Source organism: Schistocerca americana, chromosome 3 (assembly GCF_021461395.2).
Source record: "Schistocerca americana isolate TAMUIC-IGC-003095 chromosome 3, iqSchAmer2.1, whole genome shotgun sequence".
NCBI classification, from domain to species: Eukaryota; Metazoa; Arthropoda; class Insecta; order Orthoptera; family Acrididae; genus Schistocerca; species Schistocerca americana.
This window is the reverse complement of record NC_060121.1, coordinates 65570507-65598030: the sequence shown is the minus strand read 5'-3', so window position 1 is coordinate 65598030 and position 27524 is coordinate 65570507.

Here is a 27524-nt window from a genome sequence, read left to right as displayed (position 1 = left end):
CTGTGTCAGAGAGCCGCCTACGGCGGGTTTCCCTTGTGCCTGCAGCCGGACGAGTTGTCTTGCGCAGCGGTAGTATCAGTGAGAACCGTATCAAAATACCTACAGTGGTTCTCGAAATTATCCTTCAGATACAGATTGAAAAACGCGACGGGGGACACTACATGTGTGAGACCAAATCAGCAAGTCCTAGCCCCTACTTTTTGTAGCCAAATTAGGTTATAAATGCGAAGTCGACATATCCATTCCCAGCGTTGGACCCATCTTGGTTCGTTCCGACCTTATCTTCCGGTAGCTCCGCCGCACGGCGGTTGTGGTTCACACGTCCGTGGCGTTAGAGCAACGAAGCTTGAGTTGATTTCTATGGAGCAAGTGACGAACACCCATCGAGATCTACAGGGAAATGCAGCCCACATGTGGGGAAAACTGATTCGTTTTGAGAATTGTGAGGTCGTGGTGGTGTTGTTAGTTCGACAAAGGCCATGAAGTCTAGCATCTCAATGAGCGATCGTGGAGGCCGCGTTTCTTGCTGACTAATGACCATAATCCCGAGCGGATGCAATGTTGGAAGCAGATCGGTGCGTGCAAATCACGGCCATTTCCCGACGTCTTGGCGTATTGTATGGGAGTGCTTACGACATCGTTCCAGGAGCGCTATGGTACCGGAAGGTTTCATGTCAGTGGGTGCCTAAGCAGTTGGACGACATGATGGAAGGCAAGCGAATGATGTCACTGGGCAACAACCAAAAAAACGTCATGGGTTTCTCAGCTGATTTAGACTAATTTTGGTGTTCTGAGTCCGAATATCACATTGATTTTGCTTTATCATGTCAACTTTTTGAGATACAGCCATAGGCCTACATGACCATTTTTCGCTGAAATGTAAGCCTTTTTATAGGCTTCAATATGCTAATATTAGGGGTTTTAATGGGATTATTCAGGACATATGAAAACAAAAGAAGCCTTTAAGATTGTAACAGTTAATCATTCCAATAGATGCCTTTTTTTCTTACTATAGTATAAAATTTATTCTAATTTTTATTGTCTGACAGTCAACTGCATATTTCTATTACTATTTCAGATTGATATGGCTTCTGCGCGACGTTCATGCATAAATAATCCAGACGTTTTCTGCTACATCTGCGGAGAATACACGCTTTCAGTGGACAGGAAGAACATCACGGGATTTGTGAAGAACGCCTACCTGGCTTACTTTCAAGTCAAGCTGGGTGACCAAGATAAGCCCTGGGCACCGCACACGGTCTGCAAGAAGTGCGTGGAATACCTCCGGCGGTGGACGAAGGGCACGAAAACTTCACTGAAGTTTGGGATTCCGATGGTTTGGAGGGACCCATTGGACCATGCATCGGATTGTTACTTCTGCGCCATCAATACTACTGGCATCAACCGGAAGAATCGGCACAGCCTCCAGTACCCCGACCTTCCATCTGCCCGCCGTCCAGTTGCTCACTGCGAAGAAATTCCTGTACCAGCGTTCACAGAGCTTCCTAACATCGACGACGAGGCCACCACTGCAGACGAGGGAGGATATATAGCAGACGAGGAGTATGAAGCACAAGATGGTCGGCAGCTCTTTTCACAATGTGAGCTTAATGATCTTCTTCGGGATCTCAGCTTGTCGAAGACTTCATCCGAGCTGTTGGCCTCCAGACTCAAAGAGAAAAATCTACTTGGCGAGGACGCGCGTATCACTTTCTTTCGTAGAAGGCATGAGGACTACATGGGCTACTTCTGCCAGGAGGAAGACCTAGTGTACTGCCGAGATGTCGCCGGTCTTCTTGTTCAACTCGGGGCTCCTACATACGATCCGAGAGATTGGCGACTCTTTATTGACAGCTGCAAGCGCTCTTTGAAGTGTGTGCTCCTCCACAACGGGAACGAGTTCGCCTCAATCCCTCTTGCTCACTCCACAACTCTCGTAGAGAAATATGAAGCAGTGAAGTACGTGCTCGACAAAATCCAATATGAGCAGCACCAATGGATCATCTGCGTCGACTTCAAGATGGTGAACTTTCTACTTGGTCAGCAGTCCGGGTTCACGAAATACCCATGCTTTATATGTATGTGGGACAGTCGAGACAGAGCCCAGCACTATGTAAAGAAAGTGTGGCCACAACGAGAGCAGTTAGTACCTGGTGCGAGAAACATCATAAACGAACCTCTTGTTGACCGGAAGAAGATATTGATCCCACCGCTACACATGAAGCTTGGGTTAATGAAACAGTTCACGCGTGCTCTGGACAAGGATGGGAGGTGCTTCCACTACCTGTGCCGAGCCTTTCCGCGACTGACCATTGAGAAGCTGAAGGCCGGCATTTTCGATGGGCCACAGATACGGCAGCTCATAAAGGACACAGCGTTCGAAAACTCCATGAACACGTTAGAGTGCGCCGCGTGGAAATCGTTTGTGCAGGTGGTGAACAACTTCCTGGGGAACACGAAGGCAGCAAACGACGCCAAACTCATCAGCAGCATGATAGAGGCCTTTCAAAAGCTCGGGTGTTTGATGAGTATAAAGGTGCACTTCCTGTACTCACACATGGAGAAGTTTCCTGAAAACCTTGGGGCGATGAGCGACGAGCAGGGAGAAAGGTTCCATCAGGACATGAGCCAAATGGAGGATAGGTACCAGGGGAGGTGGGACGCAGTCATGATGGCGGACTACTGCTGGATGCTGAAGAGAGACAACCCAGCAGCTGCTCACAAACGGGAATCGAAGAAACGCCGATTCATGCCGTGAACTCTGAACTTTTGTGTCACGTAACGCTCATTGTTATACTAATATTATGATAAATATGCTTACTTAATTCGATGGAGTAAATAAAAACTTAATGAATTTGCATACGTTGACTTTTATTTCTTGAGGAAAACGGAAAAAATCTTCCGGGGTTTCTCAGCAGATGATACAAAGAAATTTGTTTTTTTACGAAAACTCGATTTTTAAAAATTTCTGTAGCAAAAAATCCTGACATGATAGAACAAAACCAAGGTCATTTTCGGACTCAGGGCATCAAAATTAGTCTAATTCAGCGGGAAAACCCTAGACTTTTTTAAAAAAATCTTTTTTTGTTGCCCAGTGTGTCTTTCCTGAATCATCTGCAATGGTATTCCAAGGGGGGTCAAAGTTTCCTGGACCCCAATATTACTGGCGATAAAACGTGGATATTGCATTTCATAGCGGAATTCAAGCACCAGAGCATGCTGTGGAAACGTCTAGGTTCGCCTCTGACAAAATAAATAAATAAATAAAATAAATAAATAAATAAATAAATAAAATAAATAAATAAATAAAATAAAAAAATCTGTTCAGCGCCATCTGCTGGGAAAGTGATGTTAACGACCTTTTGCCGGCCGGAGTGCCCGTGCGGTTCTAGGCCCTACAGTCTGGAGCCGAGCGACCGCTACGGTTGCAGGTACGAATCTTGCCTCTGGCATGGATGTGTGTGATGTCCTTAGGTTAGTTAGATTTAATTAGTTCTAAGTTCTAGGCGACTGATAACCTCAGAATTTAAGTCGCATAGAGCTCAGAGCCTTTTTAACGACCTTTTGAGATAGACGTGGACTGCTCCTAATGGATTTCACGCCACAAGGTTCAACCGTCAATGTCGACAGTATTTGTTCCACACTGTCACATCCAAGAGCTGCAGTCAGGTGAAGGCCGAGGGATTCTCGATGTGGCCAACGTTATTCTCCTGCACGACAATGCGAGACTACATGTGGCACTCAGAACTGCCAAAAAGCTCCAGCCATTCTGGACCACTTACCATACAGTCCAGACCTCGCCCCTACTGATTTCCACGTTTTAGCACCACTGAAGAAGTTCCTGGTAGAACAGCCATTCACAAGTAATAATGAACGAAGACAGCAGTCCGAAGGTGGTTCCATAATCGGCCAGACAAATTCTTTTCCAGGGGCACATCAAATTTAGTGTTGCAATGGGACAAATGTATGAATCGGTGTGGGAACTACGTAGCTTATAGAAAATAGGGGCAAAGACTTTCTGATTTGCCTTCGCACACGAGTGACCCAGCCCGACTACGCACAGGTAGCATTAAGTATGTACAGTCAGACAGCTTGTGTGGCGTAGCGTATTTTGCTAGCAGGCTACTGCGTGGGGTTATGAATAAATTTCAGAGAACAACGTTAACTGATTAAATATCGTCACTTCCATATAACTTATGCAATGTAAGTGGTACGCGACAGGAAAGTTGACTGGAGGCATGAATGCTATGTGTTCCATATTGGACTGGAGAGGGAGTGATATCTCATGGCAATAATGGGAGCACAACGTGATGTTAGAAATATGTTTACAACGAATGCAAAAACTGTATGCCAATCATGGGTGTATGTGTGTGTGAATGATTCAATTTGTGTCAGAGGCTGGCAGAGGTGACGCAAATAAATAATAATAATAAACCACGCATGACAATACAAGTTTAGCTCGTTTATGGAATGAATTTTCACCCTGAGGTGGAGTGTGCGCTGATATGAAACTTCCTGGCAGGTTAAAACTGTGTGCTGGAGTGAGACTGGAACCTGAGGCCTTTACCTTCGACAGGCAAGTGCTCTACCAACTGAGACGATTGGTCATGAATCGTACTTGGGTAGCTCAGTTGGTAGAGTGCTTGTGCGTGAAGGGCGAAGATCCCAGGTTCAAGCCTCGTTCAGGCACACAGATTTAGCCTACCAGGAAGTTACATATCGGCGCACACTCCGCTGCAAGTGAAAATTCATTCTCTAAACATCCTCCAAGTTATTCGAAATTTTTGTAACTCTGCTCAAAAATCGTGTTGTAATAGCGGTTCATACCACTTCTTGGGCATTGCAAACAGTCTGTGCTATAGGGTAAAAACTGAGGTTGAAGAACTCTATTTTTCGTGTTAATTTGTCCGTTTTCATTTGTTAAAAGCAGATAAAGGCATGTTGTGTATACAGGCAGTAGATGAGTTGGTTTGTGGTTTTATTTTAAACTGAGAGTCAATTGTTAAGTTCCAAGTTTTCCCCTTATATGATGTCGCAATTTTGTTGTGACTTCTCCCATTTTTAATCTTTTAAAGTAATGGACTAGCGTAATTCACTGATACCACACTTCAATACCTCAGATGAGGAATGATTCCATTTTGTAATACGAGTGATGTTCGACTATGACAGTGAGAAACTGCCGTATAGACCTGATAGCCCAATTCTTGCACACCGCTTCTACACGCATACCATCTGATAGCCCACGCCACATGGTAACTGGTACATTATAGACCCAGTAAAGCTATACCGATTCTTATACTATTCGTTTGATGTCCGTTTCTGTCGGTATTGTTATTAACATAGAACTGACCGTTCCTCTCGTTTTATATTATAACACAATATTTCAAAGCAATGCAAATTTTACGAATAAAAAACACTCGTTGCTTTAACAAAAGCCGGCCGCTATGACCGAGCGGTTCTAGGCGCTTCAGTTCGGAACCGTGGTGCTGCTACGGTCGCCGGTTCGAATCCTGCCTCGGGCATGGATGTGTGTAATGTCCTTAGGTTAGTTAAGTTTAAGTAGTTCTAAGTTAAGGGGACTGTTGACCTCAGATGTTAAGTTCCATAGTGCTCAGAGCCATTTCAACCATTTGAACCTTAAAAAACGTTTTGTTTAAAAACGGACGGGTTTAGCATTGTTGCAATGGGTAATTGATATTGCGACTATTTTATCCGGCTATTAATAAAAAATAAAAGCACCTGATATGACAAAGGCCAAACAAATACCGAAAAATATCCGTACCGGTTTTAGCCAGTCAACGAAGCAAAGTTGCTTTTTGTAAAAAATTTTACTCCTAGAAAAAAAAATTAAACATCACATATTTTGGATTCGCGTGTTTTCTTCGCAATGCAATTGTTCTCAAATGATTGGAGGGGATTTATTGGTTCATTATTTCCAACTGTGTCTCATCACAGCCTGATAATGAAGTGGTTACCTTTCCGTCATTGCCCATATTTACTACGATACTTTAGTGTAGAGTAACTGACTGCCCATTGTTCAAGGAATTTGCAGTGAATTGAACGTGCGAATCTGAGGGAAGCAGCAATTGGCAGATTGAAATTGTAGCCATATTTCGAAATGCGTATCGCCAGATCTTTCAGAGGTGATACTAGGTTAAGACACAGAGTGGAGAAAGGGAACTCTTCCGGGATATGATCCCACAACCTTTCCGCTTCCAGCCAAACGTTCTACTGCCCGCTACACCACCACATGAGATATTACGAATTAGGTCCTGCTTGCTGCATTCACGAGACACTGCAGCTGTGTCTGGTTAAGGTGGCTGTTTGCTAGGTGACAATGGTATCGTTTTCACAATTCCATTTCAATTCGTCATAATTCAGACAGTATGTATCAAATGTATATAAACTACACGCTTAAACCTTCCTCACGAATCAGCGTATCTGTTAGTAAAAATCGGGTAAAAAGCGCCAAAGAATTTCGTGAGACAAGTCTACCTACGCAGACGGACGCAAGCAAGCGATTTAAGACATGGCGTACCTCCTAATGTCTGGTCGCAGCTCTTTTTCTTCGGCGTAGTGCAGCAACTCAACGTAGCATCGACTCAACTGCGAAAGTGTTGCCGACGCAGGGTTTTGTGCACGAACTGACCTCTCGATTCTATACCATAAGTGTTCGACGGAGTTCATGTCGGGCTATCTGGGTGGCCAAATCGTTTGCTTGAATTGCCCAGAATATTCTTCAAACCAATCGCAAACAACTGTCACCCGCTGACATGGCGTATTGTCTACCATAAAAATTACGTAGCTGTTTGGGATCATGAAGTTCATGAAAGGCTGCTAATGTTTTCCAAGTAGCCGAACATAGCCGAGTAGCCAGTCGATTCCATATAAACACAAACCACTCTATTATGGAGCCACCAACAGCTAACACTTGTTGACACCTTGGGTCCACGGATTCGTAGCGTCTGCACCACACTCGAACTCTACCACGAGCTCTTATCAACTGAAATCGGTATTCGTCTGAGCAGGCCACAGTTTTCCAGTTATCCAGGGTGCAACTGATACGGTCGAGAGCACAGGAGAGGCGCTGCAGGCGATGTCGTGTTGTTAACAAAGGCACTCACGTCGGTCGTCTGCTGCACATAGCCCATTAAGGCCAAATTTCGCCGTATTGTCCTAGCGGGTACGCTCGTCGTGCGTCCCACATTGATTTATGCGGTTATTTCACGCAGTGTTGTGTGTCTGTCAGCATTGACAACTCTACGGAAACGCCGCTGCTGTCGGTCGTTCAGTGAAGGCTGTCGGCCACAGCGTTGTCTGTGGTGAAAGGTAATGACTGATTATATATATATATATATATATATATATATATATATATATATATATATATAAAGAACCTATCTTTTGTATGCAAGTGTAGCTGTATTAATGTATTATAAGAAAATATTAATTTACGTGCTTCTTATGTTCCGAATCTTAGATCCTTGTCACAAAGACATCTTTTATTCTCAAGTTCGTAAGTCCCGATATTTTCAAACTGGATTTGACAACATCTTGCATGGCTAGTAAAACCCCACATATTAGTAACCGGAATAATGCTAGAGCAATGTTCTATTGACATATTGCTTCGCTGCAAATTACTTTAAGAGTGCAATTTGACACTAATGTTTCGTAATGTTGTCACGTCGAAACCATAGTCAAGTCCAAATCCGTAGGTAGGGTCATCAGCTTAATAGACCACTTAGAACTAAAGCAATTTTTATTACTGACGTCAACGTGGAGCTACAACAGAAGTGAACTCCTGCACGGAGAGTGTAGCTATTTATACAGACATCAAATATTGCAGAATGCTGGTGTTGATATTAACAGCGAATACTTCAGAATGCTGGTATTCATACTTACATCGAATATTCCATAATACACAAGTATCACAAACATTACACATTTCAAGAACCTTCCTTAACTTATAAATACTTAATAGCAAATTAATGCTAGTGGCTGTGTTTGAACTTGTGATCTGCAGCACGAAATGCTGTTAGCTACGCTGCAGTATTGTGCCACTTGCGTGTTAAATGATTTGAAAAAGAGATTGAAGAGGGCAGGTCCTGACAACCTAGCAACGTAGCACTCACTAACAAGTGGGGAGACGACCAGAATCAGTTAGTAGTCGTCTAAAGGATAGTCACAGTCAATACAGTCATGGCCGAAATAGATAGATTTCGAGGAAATAAATGCAGCGATAATGTCCGTGTATAACATTGGTGCAACTAGTGCAGCCGTTATGTTACTGCAGCAGTTAAACTTTCCATTCTGTCTAATGGGATAAATACGTCACAACAGAAACAGCTTCCAAAAGTGAGGTAACAACTGTTCCACTACACATAAACATCATAACAATGTGGGCCCAAGAAAACCACGACGTCAATAAGTTTGCCATTTCGAGCCTAGAATATGTACTGTTTCACAATGTTTAGTAATTTCATTGTATTACAATTACACAAAATGAAATTTCTTGACTTATTTGCGGGTCCCAGAACCTTCCTCGTGATGTCAATGGAATACGATTAATGTACTGTGAACGACAAATTATTGTTCATTCGGCACTGTGATTCAGGCCAGCCCTGACTTCAGTTGTAGGTGTTCGGAACCAGAATAGATGCGATACCTCGATAATATCGGAGCCGCCGAAACGTATTGATTGCTTATTTATTTCTAAGCTTTTCTTATTAAGAACGAAACGCTGCATGTATGGAAATAGTCTATGCTTTAAAGATCCAACACTAACTTCATACTGAAAGCAAATGTAAGAAGCAAATGATAACTTTTCTAAGCGCAAGCAAACTTGACCAACATTGTAAGCTATCAACCTATATTATTAGTATAGCGCACCATAACAACTTTCTCTTTAAGACAAAAGCTCTCCATTTCAATACAAGGTTAAGTGCAATTTAGTAATTACGTTACGTTTGTATGGAACAAATGGAGGACTGGTTTTCAGGTGTTTCTACCAAAATACCGTGCTCTGCTGATCGAATTGGTTCTGGATGTTTCAATTACTTCTGTACGACTATAAGTCCTGAGTTAATTAATAAAAATCATATTACAGTCATTTATGAATATTCTCACCTCAGACTCGTTTACACTGAGGTGACAAAACTGGAGTAGCGATATACATATATACAGATGGCCGTAATATCAAGCACACAGGGTATAAAATGGCAATGCTTTGACGGAGCTGTCAGTTTTAGTCACGTGATTCATCTGAAAAGGCTTCCGCCGTGATTATGGCCGCACGACAAGAATTAACAGACTTTGAACGCTGGAGCTAGAAACACGGGACATTCCATTTCGGAAACTGTCAGGGAATTTAATATTCCGTGACCCTCAGTGTCAAGAGTGTGCCTAGAATACCACACGTCAGACTATTGAACATGTTTTCTGAAAACTGTCTTGAGCACCTACCTCGGCAGACCACACGTGATGGAGATCTCTCAGACCCTGTAGGTACAAACAGGCCGGACCTTGCCGATGGCGTTAGTATAGAAACGGGGATCATGATGACATCATAACGACTATGGTTACGAAAGTTATTTAATCAGTCAAGAAGGCTAGGAGAGTATTTCTGCTACAAACAGCAGATAAACAGTCGTAAGCATCTCACTTAGAGAGTGATCTGACATCATGTAGTTCCAGTAAGATCGATGTAAAATTTTTATGGACAAAGTGTAAGCGGACTGTAAATCGTGGTCTGGAGAACTATGAACGTAGTAGGTGGATTAAGGACGGAAAAGACTAATCATTTTTTAACAACAAACTTCTGAAAGTGATGTAGAGGCAGAGGCTGTTGCACTCTGGGTTCAAAATGGAATGCGCAATGACGACAGTAAAGGTTAGTACAGATTCGGAGAAGCTGTCGAAGTCGATTGATTGTAAGAGGATACGAGATGAATAAGACAAAATTTCTAGCTGGTGTGATGGAAGGCAGCTGGCTCTAAATGAGGAAAAATGTGAGTTAATGTGGATGAAAAGGAAAAACGAACATGTAGTGTTCGATACAGCATTAGTAGTGTACTGCTTGACACAATCACATTGTTTAAATATATAGGAGTAAAGTTGCAAAGCGACATGAAATGGAACGATTATGTGAGGAGTGTGATAGGGAAGGTGAATGGTAAACTTCGGTTAATTGGGAGAATTTTGGGAAAGTGTGATTCATTTGTAAAGGAAATTGCATATAGGACACTAGTGCTTCGTATTTTTGAATACTGCTATAGTGGTTTGGATACGTACCAGGTCAGATTAAAGGAATACATCGAAGCAATTCGGAGGCACGCTGCTAGATTTGTTATCGATAGGTGCGAAATACACGCAAGTATTACGGAGATGCTTATGTAACTCAAATAGGAATTAATCATAACATGTAAGCTTTCACGGCCGGCGTCGTCATTAATTAAAACTTCCGGGCTGAAGTGCTGTGGTCGATATATAAAACTTCATCTCCCTTCTGACGTTTCGTTGCCTACTCCGGGCAATATCTTCCGAGGTGAGTCGGGGACTGGTTGCTGGGCGCTGGAGGCCCCGCTTGTATAGAGCGCTTAGATAGCGCCACCAGTCATCACGTGCTTTCGACTTTAAAACTATCTCTGTCTATTGCCATCTCTCTCGACTACAGGTAATCGATTGTCAATTCGTTGGTGTAAAGTCGACCGCCATATCTTGTCTAGTTTTAATCCTTCTTATTTTTTATTAAAATTATTTTCATGTTTGTAGATGTCTATAGCTTCTCTACACATGCTGGTATAATACTGTGTGGTCCTAGCTATCACGTTTGTCTCAGTAAATTTTATTTCGTGATCACTGTCTTTGAAAACGCGTTCCGCTACAGCTGATTTGTCAATTTGTCGCAATCTACAGTTTCTTTTGTGTCCGTTAGGTGGGTATCAACACTCCTTTTAGTTGTTCCAATATAAACCATGCCACAACTACACGGAATGATCATCCTAGCCAGAAGAGAGCAGTCATAAAAACTTTTGTGGACAGGGCTAGTAAAATCTGTGAGCCTATTTATTTGCAATATGAATTAAGCCACTTGCGAACGGCTTTCAAGAGAAATGAGTACACTGACCACGAGATAGATCGAGCACTCCACCCTAGAAGAAAAGTGTCCGAAAATACACGACAACAACAAACGTCGTCTGGAAAAGTTTTACTTCCATTTATTCATAACACCACGGATCATAGTGGGAAAGTGGAGACAATCTTTCGACCTACCAAGAAAATTAGAGAAAGTTTAAGATCGGTGAAAGACGCACGACACCCGTTAGCTACCCCAAGTGTGTATAAAATTCCGTGTAACTGTTGCATGGTTTATATTGGAACAACTAGAAGGAGTGTTAATACCAGCCTAACAGAACACAAAAGGAACTGTAGATTGGGACAAATTGACAATTCAGATGTAACGGAACACGTTTTCAAAGACGGTGATGATAGCTACGACCTCACATTATTATACACGCATGTATAGAGAAGCTATAGAGACCTGCAAACACGAAAATAATTTTAATAAAAATAAGAAGGTATAAAACTAGACAAGATATGGCGGTCGACTTTGCACCAACGAAGTGACAATCGATTACCTGTAGTCGAGAGAGATGGCACTAGCCAGAGATAGTTTTAAAGGCGAAAGCACGTGATGAGAGGTGGCGCCATCTAAGCTCTCTGTATAAGCGGGACCTCCAGCGCCTAGCAGCCACACGACGCACGCACGACACACGCGCTTACGCACGCACTCGAGTTCTGCTCGAGATGTCGATGAGAGAGGTGTCTCGCCATGCGAAGGGTTGGCGGATCGTCGTCCGTGGGGCCAGCTCAGGCGACTGAGCTGATCCTGAAGGTGGACCCGTCCTGCCCCCCACCTATGACGATCCGGCAGTCGACTCCTGACTACGCTAACGATGACTCTTTTACTTATGACGTGCACTCTCGTGAGCGAGCGTTCATTCTTATGAACAAGCTCGCTCACGGGGGGGTCCCATCTTTGCCGAGAAGATGACGAAGCGGCCATACTTGCCTTCTGTACCATTCTGAAGGCAGCTGCACTACCGCACACGAGGCAGCAAGAGTCGGGTGTGCCATCGAGAGCCTCGCCGGCCGCACTGCAAGAGTTTGCGGGCCCGGCGGCTGTGGCCTCGGTGGGTGCTGCGCCGCTGGATTCGACCATTCGAGAGGTTGATGTGCCCCCGTTTGCCCCTCTGGCCCCAGAGACACAGGAAGAGCCCGTGCCTGCGCTAGTTGAAGCCCCGTCCTACGCTAGGGGAAACCCCGCGGTCTGGACGGGGGCACAGTCCGCTGCAGAGGCCACCGAGGTGGCCGCCATCGAACTGCCGGGCGCAAAGCTTGCTGAGCAGATTGCAGAGGCAGAGCGTCGCGACATCGACCCTGACGATGCCCGCGCGCCCGGAAAGCGCCGGGTTGTGACGCACGACGATTGCGACAACGCCTCCCTGACCTCTGACACCGCGAGGCCGCGGAAGAAGGCGTCTAGGGCCTCCCGCGCCTCCACCACAGAGGTTGTGAAGACGGTCGCGAGCTCCTCCCGGAGCACCGCCAAGCCGAGGCCGGCAACGATGACGCAGTGACCCAGTCCTTCGCCTGCTGCCTCCCGGCAGCCTGATGCGGACGCGCCTCTGGCGCCGCCCCAGAAGAAGCCGCCACCCCCGCCGCCCATCGTCGTCGAATGGGACGGCGCCTACATGGATTTCCAGCAGACACTTGACAGGGTGGCCACGTCCACTACTGTCAAGGCCGCCGGCCGTGACCTCTACAAGGTCACAGTGACGTCCAATGAAGAGTACCGCGTGGTGATGGACACCATCTTCACGGATGGCATCCCGTGCTACACACACCCTTCCGCGCCGCTCCAACTTCTGAAGGTGGTTTTTCGCCATCTTCCCCTCAAGTTCGGCACTGACTACCACCGAGAGGAGCTCGAGCACATGGGCTATATGGCATCCGGTCCACCAGCCTGATGAAGTCCCCTAGAACTCACCGAGACATGCCGCTGTACCAGGTTATGCTCGTTGACAACCTGGAAAACCGGAAGATTTCCCAGGTGCAGCGGGTCGGCCGTGTCGAGGTCGCGGTGGAGCCGCCTCGGGCCAAAGGCGAGAGGGTCCAGTGCTTCTCGTGCCAGAGGCTGGCCCACATCTCCCGCTACTGCTCCGTGATGCCCCGCTACGTAAAGTGCGCGGGCGGCACGAGAGCAAATCCTGTGGGCTCACCCGAGAAGAAAAACAGACGTGCTGCAACTGCGGCGGGCAGCACATTGCCAGTTACAGAGGCTGTTCGGCCTCCAAACCGGGCCTAAACCAGCAACGTCGCGTCGGCTTCTCCTTCTCGTAAAGTGCACCCGTCCACCAACTTTGCTGCCGCCACCGAGGGCGGACCGTCTGCCTCCTCCACCCAGCGAACGGAGCAGGCCGTTGGCGAGCGGCAACAGCCGACTGCGCCGTCCGCGGCTTCCCCCGGTCGAGTGGCAACCGTGGCAACCACGCCTGGCATACGGGATGCCGCCCCACGCAGGAGTCGCCGGCGCGCGGGCCGGGCCACCCCTGCCGCTCCGCAACGGACTGCCGCCGACACTCTGCCGCGGCAGCACTCCCCAACTCGTGCTGCGCCGCCTCTCCAGCTAGCTGCCGGTGTTCCACGGCAGTCTCCTTCTACGGAGTGGTCGCAACGAGCCGCCCCCGTAGCGGAGGTCGCCCCAGCGGCACCCTCGGCTCCCGATCGCTTTTGCGGTCGTTAAGCCAGCTGCTCGAGCAACTCCCGGTGCTCGTCACCGCGGTTACGACGGCCCTTCAGGCCGGCCTTGCTGCTTCTGCCCGCCATGGATAATCGCCACATCCGTGAACTCGCCGTTTGCACCTCCAACGCGAACAGCTCGGTCTCCCAGCAAGGGGAATTCAGGGCGTTCTTGCGCGACGAGGCAATTGACATTTACCTCGTGTGCGAGACATTCCTGCTGCCGGGAATTCGTGTGAAGGCGGCCAACTATCGGTGCTACCGCACCGACAGGCTGACCCTTGGTGGCGGGACGGCCATCTACGTCAAAGCGTCCCTCAAACATCACGAAGGCCAGCTAATAGAAAGCACAGAAGCTGAAATCGTTATAGGTGCAGAAAGCTGGCAAAAGACTGAAATAAGTTCGGCAGAAATCTTTACGAAGTCTCAGACGGTGTTCAGGAAAGATAGATTAGACAGAATTGGTGGTGGAGTGTTTGTGTCTGTCAGTAGTGGTTTATCTTGTAGTGAAGTCGAAGTAGATACTCCGTGCGAATTGGTATGGGTGGAGGTTATACGAGGGCTATCCACAAAGTACATTACGTTTTGGAATTAAAAATAAATTAAGTATTGGAAATTTTTTTTATTATATGCAGATGAACGCCACACTTAAATACTACTTTCCTACATAGTTGCCGTTTAAATTAAGGCACTAATCGTAGCGATGGACGGGCTTGGAAATTCCTTCGTCGTAAAATGCGACCGCCTACGCCTTCAACCACGTGGTTAATCAGTAACCCTGTAGAAATACAATTTTTGTGAATTTCCTGAAAAGAGGCACTACAATAAACTCTCAAAGGTTTTACCAAACTCTGCACAACCTCAGAAGAGCTATACAAAACAAGCGCAAGGGAAAGTTGGGCTCAAAGATCTTGCTGATTCACGACAACGCCCAGGCCCACACGGCAAATGCCACTCGTGAAGTTCGCGAATCTTTTAAGTGGGAGTTGTTTCCTCATCCGCCGTACAGTCCCGACCTGGCACCAAGTGACTTCCACTTATTCCCAGCAATGAAGAAGTGGTTGGCTATGCAGTGCTTTTATGACGACGCACAGCTTCAAGAAGAGGTAACCACGTGGTTGAAGGCGCAGGCGGCCGAATTTTAAGACGAAGGAATTTCCATGCTCTCCCATCGCTACGATAAGTGCCTTAATTTAAATGGCAACTATGTAGAAAAGTAGTATAGAAGTGTGGCTTTCATCTGTATATAATAAAAAAAATTTCCAATACTTTATTTGTTTTTAATTCCAAAACGTTATGTACTTTGTGGATAGCCCTCGTACTTAACAGCGGAACTAAGTTAACAATTGGCTCCTTCTACCGACCTCCAGACTCCGATGATATAGTTGCTGAACAGTTCAGAGAACATTTGAGTCTTTTAACAAATAAATACCCCACTCATACGGTTATAGTTGGTGGGGGCTTCAACCTTCCCTTGATATGTTGGCTAAAATACTTGTTCAAAACCGGTGGTAAGCAGAAAACATCTTCAGAGATTGTACTAAATTCTTTCTCCGAAAATTATTTCGAGCAGTTAGTCCACGAACCCACGCGAATTGTAAATGGTTGCGAATACACACTTGACCTCTTAGCCACAAACAATCCAGAGCTAATAGAGAGCATCATGACTGATACAGGGATTAGTGATCACAACGTCGTTTTAGCTAGGCTCAATACCGTCTCTTCGAAATCCACCAGAAACAAACGCAAAATAATTTTATTTAAAAAAGCGGATAAAGTGTCACTAGAAGCCTTCCTAAGAGACAGTCTCCATTTTTCCGAACTGACTGTGCAAATGTAGACGAGATGTGGCTCAAATTCAAAGATATAGTAGCAACAGCACTTGAGAGTTTCATACCTCATAACTTGGTAAGAGATGGAACTGATCCCCCATGGTACACAAAACAGGTCCGAACGCTGTTGCAGAGGCAACGGAAAAAGCTTGCGAAGTTCAGAAGAACGCGAAATCCCGAAGATTGGCTAAAATTTACAGACGCGCGAAATTTGGCACGGACTTCAATGCGAGATGCCTTTAATAGGTTCCACAACGAAACATCGTCTCGAAATTTGGTACAAAATCCGAAGAAATTCTGCCACCAGACGCAGTCAATACCTTCGCTGCACAGTGCCGATGGTACTGTTACCGATGACTGTGCCGATGAAGCGGAGTTATTGAACGCAGTTTTCCGAAATTCCTTCACCAGGGAAGACGAATGGAATATTCCAGAATTTGAAACACGAACATCTGCTACCATGCGTTTCTTAGAAGCAACTCAAATCGCTTGATACGGGCAAGTCTTCAGGTCCAGATTGTATACCGATTAGGTTCCTTTCAGATTACGCTGATACAATAGCTCCCTACTTAGCAACCATATACAACCGCTCGCTCACCGATAGATCTGTACCTACAGATTGGAAAATTGCGGAGGTCGCACCAGTGTGTAAGAAGGGTAGTAGGAGTAATCCATCGAACTACAGACCTATATCATTGACGTCGGTTTGCAGTAGGGTTTTGGAACATATACTACACTCCTGGAAATTGAAATAAGAACACCGTGAATTCATTGTCCCAGGAAGGGGAAACTTTATTGACACATTCCTGGGGTCAGATACATCACATGATCACACTGACAGAACCACAGGCACATAGACACAGCCAACAGAGCATGCACAATGTCGGCACTAGTACAGTGTATATCCACCTTTCGCAGCAATGCAGGCTGCTATTCTCCCATGGAGACGATCGTAGAGATGCTGGATGTAGTCCTGTGGAACGGCTTGCCATGCCATTTCCACCTGGCGCCTCAGTTGGACCAGCGTTCGTGCTGGACGTGCAGACCGTGTGAGACGACGCCTCATCCAGTCCCAAACATGCTCAATGGGGGACAGATCCGGAGATCTTGCTGGCCAGGGTAGTTGACTTACACCTTCTAGAGCACGTTGGGTGGCACGGGATACATGCGGACGTGCATTGTCCTGTTGGAACAGCAAGTTCCCTTGCCGGTCTAGGAATGGTAGAACGATGGGTTCGATGACGGTTTGGATGTACCGTGCACTATTCAGTGTCCCCTCGACGATCACCAGTGGTGTACGGCCAGTGTAGGAGATCGCTCCCCACACCATGATGCCGGGTGTTGGCCCTGTGTGCCTTGGTCGTATGCAATCCTGATTGTGGCGCTCACCTGCACGGCGCCAAACACGCATACGACGATCATTGGCACCAAGGCAGAAGCGACTCTCATCGCTGAAGACGACACGTCTCCATTCGTCCCTCCATTCACGCCTGTCGCGACACCACTGGAGGCGGGCTGCACGATGTTGGGGCGTGAGCGGAAGACGGCCTAACGGTGTGCGGGACCGTAGCCCAGCTTCATGGAGACGGTTGCGAATGGTCCTCGCCGATACCCCAGGAGCAACAGTGTCCCTAATTTGCTGGGAAGTGGCGGTGCGGTCCCCTACGGCACTGCGTAGGATCCTACGGTCTTGGCGTGCATCTGTGCGTTGCTGCGGTCCGGTCCCAGGTCGACGGGCACGTACACCTTCCGCCGACCACTGGCGACAACATCGATGTACTGTGGAGACCTCACGCTCCACGTGTTGAGCAATTCGGCGGTACGTCCACCCGGCCTCCCGCATGCCCACTATACGCCCTCGCTCAAAGTCCGTCAACTGCACATACGGTTCACGTCCACGCTGTCGCGGCATGCTACCAGTGTTAAAGACTGCGATGGAGCTCCGTATGCCACGGCAAACTGCCTGACACTGACGGCGGCGGTGCACAAATGCTGCGCAGCTAGCGCCATTCGACGGCCAACTCCGCGGTTCCTGGTGTGTCCGCTGTGCCGTGCGTGTGATCATTGCTTGTACAGCCCTCTCGCAGTGTCCGGAGCAAGTATGGTGGGTCTGACACACCGGTGTCAATGTGTTCTTTTTTCCATTTCCAGGAGTGTATATTCAAACATTATGAATTACCTCTAAGGGAATGATCTATTGATACGTAATCTGCATGGTTTCAGAAAACATCGTTCTTGTGCAACGCAGCTAGCTCTTTATTCGCACGAAGTAATGGCCACTATCGACAGGGGATCTCAAGTTGATTCCGTATTTCTAGATTTCCGGAAAGCTTTTGACACCATTCCTCACAAGCGACTTCTAAACAAGCTGCGGACCTACGGGGTATCGTCTCAGTTGTGCGACTGGATTCGTGATTTCCTGTCAGGAAGGTCGCAGTTCGTAGTAATAGACGGTAAATCATCGAGTAAAACTGAAGTGATATCAGGGGTTCCCCAGGGAAGCGTCTTGGGAGCTCTGCTGTTCCTGATATATATAAATGACCTGGATGACAATCTGAGCAGTTCTCTTCGGTTGTTCGCGGATGATGCTGTAATTTGCCGTCTAGTAAGGTCATCCGAAGACTAGTATCGGTTGCAAAGCGATTTAGAAAAGATTGCTGTATGGTGTGGCAGGTGGCAGTTGACGCTAAATAACGAAAAGTGTGAGGTGATCCACATGAGTTCCAAAAGAAATCCGTTGGAATTCGATTACTCGGTAAATAGTACAATTCTCAAGGCTGTCAATTCAACCAAGTGCCTGGGTGTAAAAATTACGAACAACTTCAGTTGGAAGGACCACATAGATAATATTGTGGGAAAGGCGAGCTAAAGATTGCGTTTCATTGGCAGGACACTTAGAAGATGCAACAAGTCCACTAAAGAGACAGCTTACACTACACTCGTTCGTCCTCTGTTAGAATATTGCTGCGCGGTGTGGGATCCTTACCAGGTGGGGTTGACGGAGGATATCGAAAAGGTGCAAAAAAGGGCAGCTCGTTTTGTATTATCACGTAATAGGGGAGAGAGTGTGGCAGATACTATACGCGAGCTGGGATGGAAGTCATTAAAGCAAAGACGTATTTCCTCGCGGCGAGATCTATTTACGAAATTTCAGTCACCAACTTTCTCTTCCGAATGCGAGAATATTTTGTTGAGCCCAACCTACATCGGTAGGAATGATCATCAAAATAAAATAAGAGAAATCAGAGCTCGAACATAAAGGTTTAGGTGTTCGTTTTTCCCGCGCACTGTTCAGGAGTGGAATGGTAGGGAGAAGAACCCTCTGCCAAGCACTTAAATGTGAATTATAGAGTAATCATGCAGATGTAGATGTACCGCCCCTCACCGCGGTGGAGGCCACTGGGGTGGCTGTCACCACTGCGGCGGGGGGTCCTCACCTCCGTTGCGGCCTACAGGCCGCCGAGGGGACTGTTCCAGGAGGCTGACTTCGACGCCCTGCTGGCGTTGCGCGGGAAGATCTTCACTGCTGGCGACTTGAACGCCAAGCACACGCAAGCACACGCATCACCAACGCCAGCGGCCGCCGCCTCCTTCGCGCCACACAACGGCAGGGCGCGATAGTACTGGGGCCCTTGGGCCTCACCGCCTTCTCCCATCGCGGCCAGCCTGACGTGCTCGACGTCGCCGTACTGAAAGGTGTCGGGCACTTCACGTCTGTCACCGTTAGATTTGTTTTTATTTATTTCATTTATTTATTTATTGCCAAAGTATAGACCTGTTACCGGATGTTTATAACAGGTCGTACATCTTACAATTTTCGTTTTTCATCTTTTTACAGTTTTCTTTCCTTTTGTTTTATCTACAACATTTACACAGAATGATACTTTTCAAAATAACAATAATTTAAGGTTGAAATATAAATAAAATTTTGTTGTTTCTTAAGAAGAAAATAAAAGGAAGATAGGAGAGATGAGAGATTTGTTAGTACCATCACCGAATGTGACTGACGGTGAATACCTCGGAATGGTTTCTTCGAACCGTTAACCGCCAGTCACTCACACACACACAAACACACACACACACACACACACACACACACACACATACACTCACGAATGGTTATTAGTAGAGAAATTATGTTGCTTATCCTATTTATTACTAATCCTACGTATTAACTACTTTGGGTGCCCATCCATGTACACCATTTGGTGTTTTCTTGGCTAGATTGCCAGCACTTTTGCTTATTTACTGTCACATCTCACCTTCCTCCTCCTGTTCCTCCTCATTGTCACTATTTTCGTTGTCACTGTGGGTATCGCCGTCCATCCTCTGGAGATTACTGTTACGCTGCACATAGGCATGTCCGTAATCTCGTGTCTGCATATACTCTTCACGTTTTGTTTTTGAAATACTGTTTGTCAGTGCGTTTAATTGTTCCCATTGTTCTTCGTCTTTTATTGCTGTGTATAGATCTATGTCTGTATTTGTGTAATCTAAATGTAGTGTATGTCTATTGTCTGTTTATTGCCCGCAGAAACAGACAATGTGTTCTGGGGAACCTTCTTCCCCGCATGTGCATGTAGGTGTCTGCCTCAGACTCACGCGGTTTAAGTGCGTGGGACAAGGTCCGTGTCAAGTTAAGAAATGTACCATACCGCGGCTGGGATCCATATGTTTCATTCTCAACCTCTCCCTTACGTCAGGAAGGAAGTCGTGCAGTCTACGTCCCTTATCGCTTACATCCCACTCACCTTGCCATGTATAGCCTAAGTAGGACCCTTCTCTGCCCTCGTCTGTCGGGTGCTTTGTTGGTGACCACGTTCAGTCTATGTGCCCACGTGCTAGCTCCGAAGCTGAGTACTAATCCGAAGAGTGCACAGTGGTATGTACGTATGACTGGTAGAGGTAGTCTGTACTGTTTTGAATTTAGCCTCACCAGTTTGTGCAGTATTTTTTCTGCTTTGTCTGTTGTTAGCCTTATGTGTTCGTGGAAATTCAATTTTTATCTATGTGTACCCCAAGATAGCGCGTAATGCGTGCTCGTTTGATGTTTGTGTCCCTAATTTTAACCGAAGGATTCCTTTGGAGCGATCCTTTCAGTAAACTGTATGTTGTTTTGTTTTCGGCTATCCTGAGTTTGTTGTTGTGACACCACTGAGTAGTTGTTTGTTGTATTCCACTGGCTTCCTCTTCTAACTGGGCTCTGTTGTTTGCAGTTACTACAACTAATACGTCGTCTGCGTAGGCGACAATTCCATCCAGAGGTTGTAGGAGGGGTTCGAGAAATGTCGCGCAAACTCCCGCTGCACATCTTAGAGAAAATCACGCACAAAAATCGCCTCTATCGAGAGGGGCAGCTCACGCGGTTGGCCGAGACGAAGCGCCGCCTCAACAGGGCGCGGCGTGAGATTCCGGCCGCCATAGATGATCACCGGATCGTGACTGGGCGGGCCTTGTGGCCACCCTAACGACGACAGATGGCAGTTCTTGGCGGCGGCCAGGCGCTTCCTTCGCCGTCACCAGCGAGTCCCGCCCCTCCACGTGGGTGCGAACGTTGTCTGCGAGCCGGATGCGAAAGCCAGCATCTTCGCGGACACGTTCGCGGAAAATTTCCACCCCGCCGATGACGTGTTCGATGCCGACCACGTCCGCCAGTGGATGACCGCCTCCCTGTTTTTCTCACTGCGCGTGAAGAGGACGACACGATAGAGGAAATCACGGCTGCAGAAGTCGATCTGCAGCTCCGTCGCTTCAACCCCAAGAAGGCGGGTGGCACGGATGGTGTAGCCAACTGCCTGTTGAGATTGCTACCACCAGAGGTACACCAGTCTCTTCAACAGCATCCTTCGCTCTGGGACTTTCCCTTCCGCGTGGTTGCCATCCGCAAGAGCAGCAAGGACCCACATCAGGCAGCCAACTACCGGCCGATCAGCGAGCTCCAGTCCCTCTCAAAAGTCTTTGAGAGGTTGTACGTGGAGCGGCTTTTACGCCAGGTGACGGAACAGCAACTCATCCCCCAGGAACAGTTCGGGTTCCGGAGCGGCCGCTCGACCACCCAGTAGCTGTTGCGCCTCCTGGAGCAGGCGATGCGAGCGCTGGAGACGCGGGAGTACCCAGGGGCGGTGCTTCTCGACGTCTCCGAGGTCTAAGACTGTGTGTGGCACGACGGCCTCGTGTACAAACTTTATGTACACGGGGTACCGACGTCGCACGTGGTCCTACAGCGCTCGTATCTATCGTGCAGCACATTCCACGTCCGAGCAGATGGTGGCAAATCCGGCAGATTCGAGCGGGAGTGCCGTAGGGGTCGGTTCTCGGACCCCTGCTATACTCTCTGTACACCGCCGACCAACTTCACACAAGCTCTCATGTGAATCCTGCAGAACTAGCACTCCTGAAAGAAAGGGTACTGCGGAGACATGGCTTAGCCACAGTCTGGGGGATGTTTCCATAATGAGATTTTCACTCTGCAGCGGAGTGTGCGCTGATATGAAACTTCCTTCTTTCAGGAGTGCTAGTTCTGCAGGGTTCGCAGGAGAGCTTCTGTAAAGTGTGGAAGGTAGGAGACGAGATACTGGCAGAAGTAAAGCTGTGAGGACGGGGCGTGAGTAATGCATGGGTAGCTCAGTTGGTAGAGCACTTGCCCGAGAAAGGCAAAGGTCCCGAGCTCGAGTCTCGGTCCGGCACACAGTTTTAATCTACCAGGAAGTTTCATATCAGCGCACACTCTGATGCAGAGTGAAAATCTCATTCTGGAAACCTCGGTGTCACACTGGACAGCTTCCTGACGTGCGTGCCCCACGTCCGCGACGTCAGAGGGAAAGCAGTGAGGAGACTACGTGCGCTGTACCCGTTGTTCAACCCCTTGTCTGCACTACCTCCACTCCACGGCCTCTCCATGCACCCGGCCTCGGTACGGACGGTTCTGGAATATGCGGCCGTGGAGTGGGGTAACACAGCAGCGACACACATTGCGACGCTCCAACGCATCCAGAATAGGGCGCTGCGACTTGCGCTCCACAAGCCGCCTCGCTACCCCACGAGGCTGCTCCACGAGGAAGCAGGCACCCCTTTCCTGTGGGATCAATCCCGGCAAATCACCAGGGTGTTGTACAACAACGCAGAACACTCTGACAGCGGTCTAATTCGTGGGCTGGGCCAACAGGTCCGCTACAGGCCTACAAGACGCTGGCCCGACCTACTGCGGGAGTAGTCCTCTCCCGCAGTCCCGATGAAGATACAAAGAGCGTCTCTATAGCCAGCGACGCTCACTGAGGACAGCTCGTCAAGGCAGGTCCCACTGCCAACACCACAGGTAAGCGCAGGAACACCAGCTCCGCTGCTTACACTGCCTCTACACCTGAAATACGTCGTCAGTGTTTTACAGCGAGCGAGCGAGCCTAGAAGCCAGTCGCCGACTCACCACGGTAGATGTTGACCGCTGTAGGCAACGAAACGTGAGGAAGGAGAAGAAGTTTTATATATGGACCACGGCAATTCAGCCCAGAAGTATTCATTAATCAAATGGGAATTCCTGGGGCAAGGCGACTTTTTTCTCAAGGGACACTCTGAGTAAGCTTAGAGGACCGGCATTTGAAGCTGACTGCCACCCACGTACATTTCGCGTAAGGACTATGAGGATAAGGTCAGAGAGAGCAGGGCTCGTGCGGATACGTACAGTGAGCAGCCAGGACGTTTGGACCTCCGCCCACCGCTACTTACGACACCGGCTGGTGTCGTTGCGGGCACGTGACGCGATAACAAAAGTATGTAAACGGAGCAGACACGGACGCTAGATCACCCTAGCCAAGATATGGGCTGAAAATGGGAAATCCGCTGAGTAAGCGACTTTGACAAACGGCAATTTATTATTACGAAGAGCCTGTGAAAGTGTATCTCGAAAACGGCGAAGCTGATTGACTGTTCACTTGCGGCTACGGAAAAGAGGGAGGACAGCGAAACTACAACTAGGTGCTAAATGGTTGGACGTCCGCGACTCTTCAAAGAACGTGTGGTTCGGTGGGTTGTCTGTTCTGTAAAGTAGGATAGATGGTGATCCGTGGCATCTCCGCCGAAATAGCACAGTGCTGGTGCACGCACAGGTGTTTCGGAGCACACCGTGCATCGCACACTGATGAACATGGATCTCCGCTGCAGTCCACCCCTACGTATTCACATGTTGACCCAAAGGGATCGTCGATTACGCTTCCAGTGAGCACGGGGCCATCGGGATTCGATGGCCGATCAACAGAAACATGTAGTCTCTTCGGGTGAATCACATTTTTGCTACACTAGGTCGGTGGTCACCTCCACAAACGCCGTCAACGTGGTGAAGGGTGGCTCGAAATGTGCAGTGCGCCACGGACGCAGGCCGAGGGGAGCAGTATTAAGCTATGGGAGACATTCTCCTGGTCCTGCGTAGGACCTGTGGTAGTAACCGAAGACACGCAGCCAGCTGCAAACCACCTGCTGCCCTTCATGCTTGATGTCTTCCCCGATGACGATGCCACCTTTAAACAGTATGACTGCCCGTGACTCGGAGCCAGAACCGCGCTGCGGTGGTTTGGGCAGCATTGTAGTGAACTCACGTTGATGTCTCTGCGAATAGATTCACCTGATATAAATCCTATGCAACCCGTATGAGTCGCTATCGGGCGTCATGACCGCGTACATACATCAGCGACCTGTTATTTACGAGAATAACATGACCTGTGCGTAGACACATAATGCGACGTACTTGCACAAACCTGCCAAAAAACTATCGGCTCCCTGATACGCAGAATCGGTTATGTATTTCGTCCCGAGACAGACAGAAAGCTATTATGCAGGTGTTCATAACGTTTTGGCTCGTCATTGTGTAGATAATTGATTTTGGCTAGCTCTATTTGCGAGTGGAACAGGAAGGGAAATGATTAGTAGTGGTACAGAGAACCCTCCGCTACTGACCGTACGGTGGGTTGCGGAATACTATGTAGATGCAGATGTAGATGTACATTTCTTTGGGCCGCTTCATGTTACCTGCTAATATGTTTCACACAAAACGAATAAATTTTCCAGACGTAATCTTTGAGAAGTCTTAAGCTGCTCTGCGGTCTCGCATTTCTTCCTGACTTCCATACCACCGAAATAAACTTAAAATTTCACAGTTGTATTTGTTGTGGGATGGCAGTGCCATAGAATTTGTTTAATGGCATCACAGTCACCATCTACTGTACTATTTACTATGATTTCCACGGTTGTAATTTCCAACTTCGGTCATTTTATAGTCGTTAAAGGTACTGACAACACAGCAATAATCAACGTTAATGAAATGAACGTAGGCTTAAATCCATTTTATCTACTTTCTTGACAGTTGTTGTATTTTCAGCACATTTAGCCACTTTAAAAAGACCGAAGGTCGAAATTACAATCGTGGTAATTGTAACAAATAGTATCGTCCATAGCTAAAACAATGAAATTGAATAAAGGTAGAGAGAGAAATTATTTCGTAACTATTAAGACAATCTTTTCCTTACTATTGCATACAATAACCTACACGACTAGGGAAGAGTTGCCAAAATTTAATCATTTTTGAGATTTGGTTTACTATAGTCTAAACAGCCAGTTATAAAGATATTTAAACAATGCCATGCTCAACTGTGGGACGCTGTTCTCGGTATCAGATTTAAGGAACTAAAAATCTTGGAAAACTAAAACACACTACATCTAATTTTCTAAACATCTGCAAATGATACAACTTAAGTATCTGGTTTCTTAATATGTGTAAGTGTGCGCATGAACTTTAACATCCTTATAATCTATATCCCTGACCTGAAAGATATCTGTCAGTCTAAGTTTAAGGAAATGTCCCATGTTTTAGTTCTCACAACACCATTTGCTGCCATCACGACACAACTTCCTCCCTCCTTTTCCCATCCCTGTCCACTTCGCAGGAGTGCAGGAGTCCACATTTCTTTACTTCATGCGTCTGGTCACTTCTTCCTTTCGCTGTTTCTAAAAGACTCACTGCACCATTCCTGTATTTTAGGAATGATTTTCTGTGGGGGTCTCCGCACAGAGTCTCGAAAATACTTCCTTTTCACAGGTCGAGCTGTAGCTCCATTCGTATTCTCCTTTGCTTAGACGGAAATCTTCAGCCCACTTTTTGTCTGCCATTGCTTCTTCTGCACTGAAATTCTGGGGCAAACCGACTCGTTGTGCAAAGTCTAACGCAAGTTTTCTTACGTCCGAAAAGCGTGAATCCAACATTATATTTTGAAATGTAAGAACATATCACTGCGATTCGTTTTCAGTTTCGCTGGAAAACATTTTAGTATCCCCGTTAGCAATTTTCTTTTCATTTTCAGCATGCCTCTCCATAGTTAGCTTAGGAACATTTTATATTCGTTCACATACATTCAATCCGTGATTGCCAGTTAAATATACTGTTACAACTACATGCAATTCTTCTACGCCTCACTTGCCATAACGCCTATCTGTTTTCGTACTATAATACACAATGATTATTCGATTAATAACTTAGCATAAAGAACGGATGATACGACTCACCACGTGGTTTCTAAACATTATGTTGCACTAATAAAGCGGAACACATTTTTAAAGCTCATTATACGCAAAAGTTTCATAAATTGTACCAGCGGAATATAGGAAGCTTCTAGCGGTAGATTATAAGCAACGTCGCTATTGTCAGTTTCCTACAAACGAACCGCAACGAATACGGAGTCATCAATGTCTCTAAATTAAAGCTGTTTCATGTACGTTAACCAAAAATAAAACATTATGTTCCCATTATCTTTAACGTTAATTCTCTTCGGCACGTGCACAAGAGAACGGTTACAGTCGATGAAAACCACAACAAAATGAACACTGCCGTCAGAAGACATGTTCCTCAACACGTAGCCGATAATATGGCACCAAGAAGCACGTATTTCACTCCGACATCACAAGATGTCGGACAGTGCTAGAGGTAGTATTCTGTAGTAGTGGTATGCATTGGGACCTCGTAAAACAAAGGCACCTCTCTCCTACATATGTCAATTGTAGACGCCAAACTGCAGATTAGCACTTAATTTATTTTTTCCTTTTATTAGAATTTATTACTTCAAATTTGTGGAGAAAACTGTCGCAATATGTGCAAAACGTTTCAGACATTTCGCTGCATTACACATGGTAGCGTAGCAGATTCCACAGTGATATTTTTGTCGATAGATAGCTCTATTCATCTGAATAGGAATCAAAATCACGAGCATATGTGTCCTCAATTAAATATCAACTGCATTCCACCAGAGGTATATACTTAGCAACAGATGGTGGCGCAACAAGACATTCCTTAGGACATCAGTGGGATGGAATCAATACCACACCAGCGAGAAAAGCAAGACCTTCAGTTGACTTTTACAGTTGCAGTAAGAAACAAAATACTTAGATACGTCAAAAAATGAGAGAATGGTAACATGTAGGACTGCAGCTCAGCACGACTGAAACATAAAAAAAAACGGACTGCAATGTCGCATCATAGTTTCGAAAAATAATATAGAACTAAAGATATACCAAGCAATTATATATTAATCGATACGAGATAGATAGTATTCTACTCTCGCTGAAAAGCTGTAAGGTAACAGACATAATGTTACATCAAAATAAAGTCCAAAACGCAATTATGGTAGAAGCTTATTTAATAGCTTTTAGTTTCAACAGGCTCCATGCCAATGATAATCTTCTTAAAAGCTATTTATTTCGTCCACTGGTTGTTGGTTTATATCCATTTTATTTTTGCTTTGTACACCACGACGTTTCCTCCTTGTAGCAATTTTCAGTATAATGTTGAACGCGTTAAACATATATATTTTGCGATACAGCCTTATAATTTCATGAACTGTCCGTAACTGGTCG